The sequence below is a fragment of the Salmo salar genome, chromosome ssa05 (genome assembly GCF_905237065.1).
Source record: "Salmo salar chromosome ssa05, Ssal_v3.1, whole genome shotgun sequence".
Classification (NCBI taxonomy): domain Eukaryota; kingdom Metazoa; phylum Chordata; class Actinopteri; order Salmoniformes; family Salmonidae; genus Salmo; species Salmo salar.
Window position 1 is genome coordinate 82498463 of NC_059446.1, and position 14982 is coordinate 82513444.

A 14982-nucleotide genomic window follows, 5' to 3' on the forward strand; every position below is an offset into this window, starting at 1 on the left:
TCTCTGACCTGTTCAGTGATATTGTAGCAGGGGGAGGACTGAGGTCCAGGGGCTGGGCCTGCTGGACACCAGAGACGACTGCTGGAGATTTTTCATCGACCAAGTCCGGCTCAAACTCAAGGTCCAGTTCAGTCAGACACTTGACTCTTTCTAACCTGTAGGTAGTTTGCTTCCCGTAAATTCCCCTCAGAATCTAGAGGGAGATAGTCGGTTAAGACATGGCTCCTTGAATTGTGCCCTGTTGAATGGTTGTTATTTTTCGATGCCTTGCCAGAGCCAGACAGAGACACGGGGGCTGAAGGAGAGGAAGGAACGAGTTGTCTCAGACACTGCACATGTTCCTGGTCCAGCTAATCCATCCATGGACCCCAATAGGCCTCTACTGGGGTGTCCTGTCTGTTAGATCCAAACTACACATGCCTGACATGCCCCACAACGGACTGAAAGAGAAGGAGAGAGCGAGAGATGGAAAGAGCGAGTGAGGGAGAGGGGGGAGAGAGGAAGAGAGGAAGAGAGGAAGGAAGGAAGGAGGCGGAAGGAAGGAAGGCAGGAAGGCAGGAAGGAAGGAAGGAAGGAAGGAAGGAAGGAAGGAAGGAAGGAAGGAAGGAAGGAAGGAAGGAAGAAGGAAGGAAGGAAGGAAGGAAGGAAGGAAGGAAGGAAGGAAGGAAGGAAGGAAGGAAGGAAGGAAGGAAGGAAGGAAGGAAGGAAGGAAGGAAGGAAGGAAGGAAGGAAGGAAGGAAGGAGAGTGAGAGGGAAAGCGAGAGGGAGGTAGAATGGACAGGCTGCCAGTTTGTCTCACTCTGTTAAAAGAGGATGTTTCCTATTTGGATGCATCTGCCATTTCAGTGGTCTATGACTGCGTGTGTGTTGTCATACAGTATGTGCATTTGGGCATACATCCTTTTATGTCTGTGTTGGGAAATGTGCACATATGTGTCTGTGTGTTTACCATGTCTGCCAAAAGTGTCTGGTGGTTAGCCACCCAGAGCCCCGTCTCTCCCAGGGCCTGTATGTTCATGGTTTGTGGAGTACAGGGTGCTGTTTGGGACGCAGCCGCAATGAACATAGTAGGACCATATGGGCCTCCCTATGGGGCCTGGTCAAAAGTAGTGCACTAAATAGGGGAATAGGGTGCCATGTGTCCATGTCTGTCTGAACCTCACTTCCTTCTTCCTGCCATGCGGATAGTGTCTCTCTCTAGCTTGTTCTGTGTCTGTCTCCTGTGGGCAGTGCCCTGCGTCTCAGGGCCCGTCTCTTCCCCCGCTGGTCCACTGCACCACCATGGACTGGTTCCACTGCTGGCCCCCTGAGGCCCTGCAGTCTGTCAGCCTCAGGTTCATCCAGGAGACTGAGGACATTGAGGTGAGGCCTGGTAGCTACTAGACAGCTTTATTAAATGTACTGGACACTTTCAACAAGGTACTGTAGTCTTCTTTACCAGGGCTGGGTTCAGACTGTTTTCCATTTCTTTTAAATAATTCAAAACGGACGAAATTCATCATACATTTTGAGTGATTTACGAAACTATGTGAAATGTGTTTAACACAGCTCAGGTCTATTCCAGTAGATGAATGACACTACAAGGCCGTGTAGTTGTACTGATGTGATGGTGTTTTACACAGCTCAGGTCTGTTCCAGTAGATGAATGACACTACAAGGCCGTGTAGTTGTACTGATGTGATGGTGTTTAACACAGCTCAGGTCTGTTCCAGTAGATGAATGACACTACAAGGCCGTGTAGTTGTACTGATGTGATGGTGTTTTACACAGCTCAGGTCTGTTCCTGTAGATGAATGACACTACAAGGCCGTGTAGTTGTACTGATGTGATGGTGTTTTACACAGCTCAGGTCTATTCCAGTAGATGAATGACACTACAAGGCCGTGTAGTTGTACTGATGTGATGGTGTTTTACACAGCTCAGGTCTGTTCCTGTAGATGAATGACACTACAAGGCTGTGTAGTTGTACTGATGTGATGGTGTTTTACACAGCTCAGGTCTGTTCCAGTAGATGAATGACACTACAAGGCCATGTAGTTGTACTGATGTGATGGTGTTTTACACAGCTCAGGTCTGTTCCAGTAGATGAATGACACTACAAGGCCGTGTAGTTGTACTGATGTGATGTTGTTTTACACATCTCAGGTCTGTTCCAGTAGATGAATGACACTACAAGGCCGTGTAGTTGTACTGATGTGATGGTGTTTTACACATCTCAGGTCTGTTCCAGTAGATGAATGACACTACAAGGCCGTGTAGTTGTACTGATGTGATGGTGTTTTACACAGCTCAGGTCTGTTCCTGTAGATGAATAACACTACAAGGCCGTGTAGTTGTACTGATGTGATGGTGTTTTTGATCTGGATTTTATCTCTGTGGTCTATGTTAAAATCAAATCAAATCAAAGTACATTTTCTCACATGCGTGGAATACAACTGGTGTAGACTTTACCATGAACTGCTTTCTTACGAGCCCATCCCAACAACGCGAGTTAAGAAATCAATGAAAATATTAAAATAGTAAGGAGATTAATGAAATAAAATACACAAGAATAGAGCTACATACAGTACAGTCAGGTTGACTACAGCATTCTGCTATACAGGTTAGACGTAGTTAGTTGTAATTACTGTCCTAGATTAGAACAACAGTTTACACTGTGCTGTAGTGTGTTTTGGCCATGTCCTTCCTAATGACACTCGTAAAGGGTTTAAGACTTAGTCAGTTAGACTTTTAATGAACATCTTGTAATTACAGCAGTGCAGCTGTATTAACTTTACCATAGATCCCTCATCATTACTTCTCCACTGAGACTCACTGAGCTACTGACAAATGGCTGGTCGCATGGCAGATGACTACTGTGTGTGTGTGTGTGTGTGTGTGTGTGTGTGTGTGTGTGTGTGTGTGTGTGTGTGTGTGTGTGTGTGTGTGTGTGTGTGTGTGTGTGTGTGTGTGTGTGTGTGTGTGTGTGTGTGTGTGCAGAGTAGACGTATCGTTTTCCCTCATGGCAGTGGAACGATCAGTACCCAGGATCATTTATGTTAATAAGAGCAGAGTGATTAATATGGTAATGACAACCCTCTCAGGAGGCACAGCTGTCACCGCACTAACAGGAAGGGCCTTTACATGCTGCTGCTGTGGAGAGCTGTGGGACAAGACTGTAGGAGTGTATGTGTGTGTGAATTTGTGTCTCTCTCACTGTGTGTGCGCACGTGGCAATGGTATTGACCTTTTCTCCAGTACAATGTGTTACTCCAAAGCTGTATGATTTGAATGACCCACTTCCAGCAGCTGAACAGAGGGTCACTGGCCTCAACTCCAAGCACTTGAGTCTGGCAGCGCTGAAAACATCCATCAAAGGAAAACATGGAAATACGCCTGCCTTGTATGAGAAGTTGAAACCTGAAATCAAAGAATTATTTGTGAGAAATTACATATAAAGCGATCAATATTTAAACATGTTTGTCTTGTTAAAGAAGTAGCGAAACCCAATTAAATAAATGCTCAATTAAATGGAGTTTAAAAAATGCACAAGCCACAAATAATGGATGAACTAGGTAAATCAATGAGAACTTTGCTGCTCCGCGTCTCAACTGAACATGCAACACTTTGTCAAAAGGCATTATGTCAGATCTTAATTACTAATGATTTTTCCCACTGGTTCCTGGATCACGTACAATGGCCTTTTGTGAGTGATGTTCAGGTTTTAGCCCTGTTCTCTGTGCCACTTTGTTTTTGCATTAATTGATCGCTAATGGCATGTGATTAATTGTGACATGGTGGTTCATTGAGCAGTACTATGATAAATACCCAGTCAGTAGGGCTATGCTGTAGCTTCAACACTGTGTGTAGTAGAGTACTGTGTAAAAGAAAGTTGAAGGACATGAGGGATAATGTAAACAGAGCCTCTGCGTTATGCACTGCATGTCACAGGCCTTAAACACATTATTTTCCCAGTGGTTTCAAAGCCTAATCAGTCCTGCTAGCTGGCCCTAAATTTGAGATTGAGTAAGTCGAGGCTGGCCAAGTAAAATGGCAAAACTTGTAGATGAATTCAGAATTTATGAAGATAATATTTCAGGGCCCATCAGCTTGGGGACGTTAAACTCCACTCAATCCAGAGAGCCCCTGCTGTGCTTCTCCCTCCCCCCTCCCCACCTCTGCTTATTTTTTACAGCCAGCCGTCCAGAAATCCATTAGTCTTTTCATGGCCTATGTTCACACCAGTGTCAACCAGGCAAGTGAAAAATACCCGGCACGATGAGAAGAAGTACAATTACACCACTCCAAAAGAGCTTTCTCCAGCAGATCACCCTGTACAGCAAGTTCCTGGGGAAGAGCCGGGCTCAGATCCGTGGGAAGATGAAGCGCCTCGTCAGCGGCCTTCAGAAGCTCCAGACTACCGCCGCTCAGGTAGGAGTCTGAGTGCGTCCCAAATGGCACCCTATTTCCTATGGTGCACTACTTTAAACCAGGCCCTCTGCACTATATAGGGAATAAGGTGCCATTTGGAATGTAGGGAATAAGGTGCCATTTGGAATGTATGGAATAGGGTGCCATTTGGAATGTATGGAATAGGGTGCCATTTGGAATGTAGGAAATAGGGTGCCATTTGGAATGTATGGAATAGGGTGCATTTGGAATGTATGGAATAGGGTGCCATTTGGAATGTAGGGAATAGGGTGCCATTTGGAATGTATGCAATAGGGTGTCATTTGGAATGTATGGAATATGGTGCCATTTAGAATGTATGGAATAGGGTGCCATTTGGAATGTATGGAATAGGGTGCCATTTGGAATGTAGGGAATAGGGTGCCATTTGGAATGTAGGGAATAGGGTGCCATTTGGAATGTAGGGAATAGGGTGCATTTGGATTGTATGGAATAGGGTTCCATTTGGAATGTAGGGAATAGGGTGACATTTGGAATGTAGGGAATAGGGTGCATTTGGAATGTATGGAATAGGGTGCCATTTGGAATGTAGGGAATAGGGTGCCATTTGGAATGTAAGGAATAGGGTGCCATTTGGAATGTAGGGAATAGGGTGCCATTTGAGAGGCAGGCTTTAACGTTTTGTTAATATCAGAACCTCAAGGCTGTGGGACGAGATCAGAGGAGGTTTGAGTAGCACATTTGTATAATGCCTTTTGCCTTTCCACTGATTGAATGCTGCTGATAAACCTTGAAATGTACGTAAATCACATTTTATAGCTATTGCCGGAAAGAGTACAACATTGGATTTCCATTTATTTAATCAGTTTTTATTGCAAAAAAAAATGCCATCAGAAGATGTATTATAATATCATTAACACAGACGTGACATAAATCAGATTCATTATCCAAAGTATGATGATATTCATGTATTGCTCAAATGGTACCCTATTCTCTATATACTGTACGGTGCCTTAAGAATGTATTCAGACCCCTTGACTTTTTCCACATTTTATTACTTTACAGCCTTATTCTAAAATGGATTAAATAAAAAAAACATGTCGTCATCAATCTACACACTATACCCCATAATGACAAAGCGAAACAGATATTTTTTACATTTTTGCTAATTTATTACAATTTCAAAACAGATACCTTATTTACATAAGTATTCAGACCCTTTGCTATGAGACTCGAAATTGAGTTCAGGTGCATCCTGTTTCCATTGATCATCCTTGAGATGTTTCTACAATGTGATTAGAGTCCACCTGTGTTAAATACAACTAATTGGACATGATTTAGAAAGGCACACACCTGTCTATATAAGGTTCCATAGTTGACAGTGTATGTCAGAGCAAAAACCAAGCCATGAAGTTGAAGGAATTGTCCGTAGAGCTCCAAGACAGGATTGTGTCGAGGCACAGATCTGGGGAAGGATACCAAAAAATGTCTGCAGCATTGAAGGTCCCCAAGAACACAGTGCCCTCCATCATTCTTAAATGGAAGAAGTTTAGAACCATCCAGACTCTTCCTAGAGCTGGCTGCCCGGCCAAATTATGCAATCGGGGGAGAAGGGCCTTGGTCAGGGAGGTGACCAAGAACCAGATGGTCACTCTGACAGAGCTCCAGAGTTCCTCTGTGGAGATGGCAGAACCTTCCAGAAAGACAACTATCTCTGCAGCACTCCATCAATCTGGATTTTATGGTAGAATGGCCAGATGGACACCTCTCCTCAGTAAAAGGCACATGAGAGGCCGCTTGGAGTTTGCCAAAAGGCACCCAAAGGACTCTCAGACCATGAGAAACAAGATTCTCTGGTCTGATGAAACCAAGATTGAACTCTTTGGCCTAAATGCCAAGCATTATGTCTGGAGGAACCCTGGCACCATCCCTACGGTGAAGCATGGTGGTGGCAGCATCATGATGTGGGGATGTTTTTCAGTGGCAGGGACTGGGAGACTAGTCAGGATCAAGGGAAAGATGAACTGAGAAAATTATAGAGAGATCCAGAGCGCTCAGGACCTCAGACTGGGGCGAAGGTTCACCTTCGAATAGGACAACGACCCTAAGCACACAGCCAAGACAATGCAGGAGTGGCTTCGGGACAAGTCTCTGAATGTCCTTGAGTGGCCCAGCCAGAGCCCGGACTTGAACCCGATCGAACATCTCTGGAGAGACCTGAAAATTGCTGTGCAGCGACTTTCCCCATCCAACCTGACAGAGGTTGAGAGGATCCGCAGTGAAGAATGGGAGAAACTCCCCAAATACAGGTGTGCCAAGCTTGTAGCATCATACCCAAGAAGACTCGAGGTTGTAATCACTGCCAAAGGTGCTTCAATAAAGTACTGAGTAAAGAGTCTGAATACTTATGTAAATGTTATATTTCAGTTTTACATTTTTAATAAATGTGCAGAAATGGCTGTTTTTGCTTTGTCATTATGGGGTATTGTGATGTTATTATGGGGTATTGTGTGTAGATTGATTGTGTATAGATTTTTTGTTGTTGAGTAAGGCTGTAATGTAACAAAATGTGGAAAAAGTCACCACAGCCCTATGGGACCTACTTTTGACCACAGCCCTATGGACTCTGGTCAAAAGTAGTGCACTAGATAGGGAAAAGGGTGCAGTCTGAGATGGGATCCTCTTATGGGACTGTGTGGTTTACTGTAGGTTAAGGAGCTAAAAGCCAAACTGGCATCCCAAGAAGAGGATCTGACCCTGAAGAACGCTGATGCAGAAGCTCTCGTCAGTTAGATTGGACAGCAGACTGAGATGTAGCTACCAGAGAGAGGCTGCAGATGTAGCAGGTCATCTTGTTAAATATCCAATCAGACATGGCTCAATTACATATCAAATATCTATATTACTAGATGGCATTTTTAATACTTGATTCGCGCTTGATCTACTTTTGCCCGGTGCAATGGACAATAGAATAGTCCTAAAAGTGCAAACCCCAATCTCAATCAAGCGCATCTCAAATATTTCAAGACAAATACTTGACATTATGTTTTTCACCCAGGTCTATTATTTCACTCATTTCACTATTTCACAAAAAAGATCAAGCCCTCACAGTTGAAGGAGTGACTTAGCTAAGTGACTTAGCTGACATTGTCTGTGTCCTCTGTTCAGCTGTCTGTCATCCAGACAGAGGATTCACTGAAGCATAGGGACTGTGAGACTGACCTGGCCAAGGCAGAGCCCGTTCTGCAGGCTGCTACTGCAGTGCTGGACAGCCTTAACAAGGTACAATACTCAAATCATGTCATAGATTATAGAGCAATTGTCGCTAAGCCACATATCTAATAAGGTAACCAGTCAACCTGTAAATGAACCAGTTATTTACAGTACTTGCTGTGTCTAAATCAAGCTAATGATCCTTTTGGTTTGTTGTATATGGTTCTTGATTGATTTATTCAACTGTCATAAAGCCAGGAAAGTCATTGATAGATCAATTATATTCTGCAATAACTACCTGGTGGTACATTGTATCTGTGTCCAAGGAGCTGAAATCGTTCGCCAAACCCTCCGGCGGCGGTGATCAAGGTGGCGGTGATGGTGCTGCTGGCTCCGTGTGGCTTCGTTCCCAAGCAGAGGAGCTGGAAGGCAGCCCGGGCCTTTAGGGGCAAGGTAACCAAGGTTACCACCCGTCACTGTGTCAATCACATCATCGTCTGTCTGAGGGATGCCAGTGTAATCTGGGTCTGGGCCTTGACCCTGTATGTACCCTGCATGTCTCATCCTCACAATTCAGCTGCATGATGGCTCTTTGAATATAGTTCTGAAAGGAGCCAGCGCCACTGTACTGTACGGTCCTCTGGGCTCAAAGATGAATGTTCTTGGATTGTCTTTATTATGTTGGCTCAACAAGTCCATCAACCAATCCAACATTAGTCTGCCTTGTGACATCATCAACATGTGCAAGACGTGTTTTACAGTCAAAAGCTGTGTTAGTTCCACTTGACTGACAACAATACATCACCCTTTCTACATGAATAGGTATTGTATCTTGATGCAAACATGTCTCCCTGTGGTTTCCAGGTGGATGACCTTCGCTGGTGTCGTATGACAAGGAGTACATCGCTGAGTCATGTCTGGTGGTGGTGCAGCAGAAGTACATGAGGAACCCAGAGTTTCACCCTGACCTAGTCAGGACCAAGTCCACCGCCTCTGCAGCTGGGCCATCAACATGGTCAGATACTAGGAGGTCAGACAGAGAGCAGTCTGAAATAGAGCTTGATGTGTATCACTAAGATAGTTTGAATGTCAGGGTATATGGTCCTGTGTGGCTGTCACGGGTGTCGTAAGGATTTGACCAAAATGCAGCGGGAATATGTATACTCATCTTCTTTTTATTTTGAAGAAGGAAAACAACTAAATACGTATACAAAAAAGAACAACACGAAACAGTCCCGTCAGGTGCAACAAACACTAAACAAGGAACAACTACCCACAAACTCCCACAGAAAAACACCCATCTTAAATAGGACCTTCAATTAGAAGCCACTAGGAGCAGCTGCTTCCAATTGAAGGTCAACCCCATTAACTAAACTTAGAACTAGACATACTAGATAAACATAGAAATATACTAACATAGAACATAACCCAACAAACCCCGAAACACTCTAAACAAACACCCCTCTTAAATAATAACATAGCCCAACAAACCCCGAAACACTCTAAACAAACACCCCCTGCCACATCCTGACCAAACTACAATAACAAATAACCCCTTATACTGGTCAGGACGTGACAGTACCCCCCCAAAGGTGCAGACCCCAGATGCACCTCACACAAAAAATAAACACAAAAAAATAAACCCCAAAACAAAAATAATCCCAAACTAAAGGGAGGAAAGGGAGGGTGGCCACCGTCACCGACGGTTCTTGTGCTACACCCCCCCCCCCCTCCCCAACCTCCTCCTACAGAGGTGGCTCAGGCTCCGGCCTTACTCCCCAACCTAACCTGTCCACCCCCGCTAAATACTTATTAAATATTACCCCTCCCGAAGTCTCTGGGCTATGGCGCATCGCTGAAGACCTCGGGCTGATGTGCGTTGCTGGAGACCTCGGGCTGAAGGGCGACTCTGGCTGCGCTGGTTCCGGACTGTAGGGTGACTCTCTCGGTTCCGGACTGTGGGCCGTCTCTCTCGGTTCCGGACTGTGGGCCGCTCTCTCGGTTCCGGACTGTGGGCCGTCTCTCTCGGCTCCGGACTGTGGGCTGTCTCTGCTGGCTCCGGACTGTGGGCCATCTCTCTACAGGGCACTGTCGCCGGAAGCTCTGGACGGGGCACTGTTGCCGGACACTCTGGACGAGGCACTGTTGCCGGACACTCTGGACGAGGCACTGTTGCTGGACACTCTGGACAGGGCATTGTTGCCGGACACTCTGGACAGGGCATTGTTGCCGGACACTCTGGACGAGGCACTGTTGCCGGACACTCTGGACGAGGCACTGTTGCTGGACACTCTGGACAGGGCATTGTTGCCGGACACTCTGAACAGGGCATTGTTGCCGGACTCTCTGAACAGGGCACTGTTGCCGGAAGCTCTGGACGGGGACTGCGCACTGAAGGCCTGATGCGTGGGGCTGGCTTTGGAGGCGCCAGACTGGAGACACGCACCTCAGGGCTAGTGCGGGGAGCAGGAGCAGGAGCAGGATGAGCTGGATTGGGCTGACGCCTACTGGAGGCCTGGTGCGTGGGGCTGGTAGTGGAGGTACCAGACTGGAGACATGCACCCCAAGGCTGAGTGCGAGGAGCGGGAACAGGACGTACTAGACTGGGCTGACGCACTGGAGGCCTGGTGCGTGGTGCTGGCTTTGGAGGCGCCAGACTGGAGACACGCACCTCAGGGCTAGTGCGGGGAGCGGGAACAGGATACACTGGGCCGTGGAGGCGCACTGGCGGTCTCGGCGCAGGACTGGCACCACCCGTACTGGCTGGGTGCCCGCTTCCCCCCGGCAAATGCGGGATGCTGGCACCGAGCACACCGGCCTGTGGATGCTCGGCCTCGACGCCGTGTGCATCACCCCATAGCACGGGGCCTGACCAGTACGACGCTGCCTCCGTAAGCACGGGAGTTGGCTTAGGGCTCAACCCTGGCCTAGCCAAACTACCCGTGTGCCCCCCCCAAAAGAAAATAATAATAAGGGGGCTGCCTCTCAGGCTCCCTTAACTCCTCCATAGCCCTGGATATGCTCATCCTCATCTCCGCCCATGTCCATCCTTCTTCATCGTGCTCCTTACCCCGCTGCTTGGTCCTTTGTTGGTGGGTTGTTCTGTCACGGGTGTCGTAAGGATTTGACCAAAATGCAGCGGGAATATGTATACTCATCTTCTTTTTATTTTGAAGAAGGAGAAACAAATAAGTACATATACAAAAAAGAACAACACGAAACAGTCCCGTCAGGTGCAACAAACACTAAACAAGGAACAACTACCCACAAACTCCCACAGAAAAACACCCATCTTAAATAGGACCTTCAATTAGAAGCAACTAGGAGCAGCTGCTTCCAATTGAAGGTCAACCCCATTAACTAAACATAGAACTAGACATACTAGATAAACATAGAAATATACTAACATAGAACATAACCCAACAAACCCCAAAACACTCTAAACAAACACCCCTCTTAAAACAGAACATAGCCCAACAAACCCCGAAACACTCTAAACAAACAACCCCTGCCACGTCCTGACCAAACTACAATAACAAATAACCCCTTATACTGGTCAGGACGTGACAGTGGCTCAGTTAGTAGAGCACGGCGCTTGCAATGACAGTATACCAAAATGTACTACTTACTGTCAGTCACTTTGGTTATAAGCATCTGCTAAATGGGATATATTATTTTATTATTATAATATCACATTGAATGCCATTGATAGATTATCATTAAATCATGAACCAATTGTTTCATTCATATATAAACTACCATTCAAAAGTTTGGGGTCACTTAGAAATGTCCTTGTTTTTGAAAGAGAACCAATTTTTTGGTCCATTAAAATAATATCAAATTGATCAGAAGTGCAGGGTAGACATTGTTAATGTTGTAAATGACTATTGTAGCTGGAAACAGCAGATTATTTTATGGGTTGTCTATAGTCGAAGTTGGAAGTTTACAAACACCTTAGCCAAATACATTTCAACTCAGTTTTTCCCAATTTCTGACATTTAATCCTAGTAAAAATTCCCTGTCTTAGGTCAGTTAAGATCCACACCTTATTTTAAGAATGTGCCATGCCAGAAAAATAGTAGAGAGAATGATTTATTTCAGCTTTTCTTTCTTTCATCACATTCACAGTGGGTCAGAAGTTTACATACACTCAATTAGTATTTGGTAGCATTGCCTTTAAATTGGTAACTTGGGTCAAACATTTCGGGTAGCCTTCCACAAGCTTCCCACAATAAATTGCCTGAAATGTCCTTTTCCTCTTGACAGAGCTGGTGTAACTGAGTCAGGTTTGTAAGCCTCCTTGCTTTTTCAGTTCAGCCCAAATTTTCTATAGGGTTGAGGTTAGGGCTTTGTGATGGCCACTCCAATACCTTGACTTTGTTGTCCTTAAGCCATTTTGCCACAACTTTGGAAGTATGCTTGGGGTCATTGTCCATTTGGAAGACCCATTTGCGACCAAGCTTTAACTTCCTGACTGATGTCTTGAGATGTTGCTTCAATATATCCACATAATTTTTCTACCTCATGATGCCATCTATTTTGTGAAGTGCACCAGTTCCTCCTGCAGCAAAGCACCCCAGAAACATGATGCTGCCACCCCATGCTTCACGGTTGGGATGGTGTTCTTCGGTTTGCAAGCTTCCCCCTTTTTCCTCCAAACTTAACGATGGTCATTATGGCCAAACAGTTCTATTTCTGACCAGAGATTTCATAACCTTTTTCTCCAAAAGTACGATCTTTGTCCTTATGTGCAGTTGCAAACCATAAATCTGGCTTTTTTTATGGCAGTTTTGGAGCTGTCGCTTCTTCCTTGCTGAGCTGACTTTCAGGTTATGTCGACATAGGACTCGTTTTACTGTGGATATAGATACTTTTGTACCTGTTTCCTCCAGCATCTTCACAAGGTCCTTTGCTGTTGTTCTGGGATTGATTTGAACTTTTCGCACTAGGACACATCTCTAGGAGACAGAACACGTCTCCTTCCTGAGCGGTATGACGGCTGCGTGGTCCCATGGTGTTTATACTTGCGTACTATTGTTTGTACAGATGAACGCAGTACCTTCAGGGGTTTGGAAATTGCTCCCAAGGATGAACCAGACTTGTGGAGGTCTACATTCTTTTCTGAGGTCTTGGCTGATTTCTTTTGATTTTCCCATGATATCGAGCAATGAGGCACTGAGTTTGAAGGTAGGCCTTGAAATACATCCACAGGTACACCTCCAATTGACTCAAATTATGTCAATTAGCCTATCAGAAGCTTCTAAAGCCATGGCATAATTTTCTTAAATTTTCCAAGCTGTTTATAGGCACAGTCAACTCAGTGTATGTAAGCCTCTGACCCACTGGAATTGTGATACAGTGAATTATAAGTGAAATAATCTGTCTGTTAACAATTATTGGAAAAATTACTTGTGTCATGCACAAAGTAGATGTCCTAACCGTCTTGCCAAAACTATAGTTTGTTAAGAAGAAATTTGTGGAGTGGTTGAAAAACGAGTATTAATGACTACAACCTAAGTCTATGTAAACTTCTAATTTTAACTGTACATAGGCATACAGAGGCCCATTATCAGCAACCATCACTCCTGTGTTCCAATAATCCAAGTTTATCATTTTAAAAGGCTAATTGAACATTAGAAAACCCTTTAGCAATTATGTTAGCACAGCTGAAAACTGTTGTTCTGATTAAAGAAGCAATAAAACTGGACTTCTTTAGACTAGTTGAGTATCTGGAGCATCAGCACTTGTGGGTTCGATTACAGCCTCACAAGTACTCAACTGGCAGCTTCATTAAATAGTACCCGCAAAACACCAGTCTCAAAATCAGCAGTGAAGATGCGACTCCGGGATGCTGGCCTTCTGCAAAGAAAAAGCTGCAAAGAAAAAGCCATATCTCAGACTGGCCAATAAAAAAAAAGTTTAAAGATGGGCAAAGAACACAGACACTGGACAGAGGAACTCTGCCTAGAAGGCCAGCATCCCAGAGTCGCCTCTTCACTGTTGACGTATTTAATGACGCTGTCAGTTGAGGACTTTTGAGGCGTTTGTTTCTCAAACTAGACACTCTAATGTACTTGTCCTCTTGCTCAGTTGTGCACTGGGGCCTCCCACTCCTCTTTCTATTATGGTTAGATCCAGTTTGCGCTGTTCTGTGAAGGGAGTAGTACACAGCGTTGTATGAGATTTTCAGTTTCTTGGCAATTACTCGCATGGAATAGCCTTAATTTTCAGAACAAGAATAGACTGACGAGAAAGTGCTTTGTTTCTGGCCATTTTGAGCCTGTAATCGAACCCACAAACACTGATGTTCCAGATACTCAACTAGTCTAAAGAAGGACAGTTTTATAGCTTCTTTAATCAGAACAACAGTTTTCAGCTGTGCTAACAAAACTGGAGGTAAGAAGTGTTATATTATCATTCACCACGCTGGCTTGAAATCTCCAGCTCTCACAATGACCATATGCCACTCAGCCTTGTCTTGTCATGAAGCTGATCTAATCTGTGATTCTGTGGTGTTTCTAACAGGGGTTGAAAATCAACCTACAGAGCCTCACAGTCCAGTTTGAGATGGCTGCTGATGACAAGGTCCAGTGCCAGGAGGAAGTGACCCACACCAACCAGACTATCGAGCAGGCCAACCAGCTGGTCAAGGGCCTGGAGGTACAGAGAGGAGGGGCTGCGGTGGGGGTCAGTCCTGTCATGCCTGATACACACTATAGAGCCAAACCCAGCTGCTTTGGGCTGGGTAGTGGTTACACATCCACCATAGTTTCTGGAACCGTGCTGGAAAGGAAAATGGGAAAAGAAAATACCTGAGCCAGCAACGCACGGTTCGGCCATATAGTGTGTATCAGGGATCAGTGTGTCTCACCTGGCATGGAAGTGACTTGTCACAGAGCCCGAGGAACGCTGTCTACCAGGAGGTGGGGTTGACAGAAGTGCATCAGTAACCTGGATGAGGACTTGTTATAATGTCCCTGTGATCTGGCTGTAGTGTGATGGAGGGGAAGGAGCTTCAGGTCTGGCTAGCCAGCCTGTTGGGGATCAGGGAGGATGGAGAGGGAGAGTGGGATGGACCACAGCAAACGCACCATTAAACTGGGCAACTGTCTCTGTCTGGCCCACGGCCCAGTGGAGAAGAGATGGCAGGAAGGCTGCATGGACCGTACACTCAAGCTGGGCAGCAGACTGGCCTGAAGGGGGTGTGTGTGTGTGTGTGTGTGTGTGTGTGTGTGTGTGTGTGTGTGTGTGTGTGTGTGTGTGTGTGTGTGTGTGTGTGTGTGTGTGTGTGTGTGTGTGTGTGTGTGTGTGTGTGTGTGTGTGTGTGTGTGTGTGTGTATTCGGTACACGTATAGATATGTATACATTGTAATTGATGCT

The 14982-nt window shown here is 45.4% G+C and overlaps 1 pseudogene; it reads left to right on the plus strand.

Annotated features, from left to right (window-relative positions):
* Positions 1-1058: 1058 nt before the first annotated feature.
* Positions 1059-14982, plus strand: part of LOC106573490 (dynein axonemal heavy chain 11-like) — a 46445-nt pseudogene continuing 32521 nt past the window's right edge.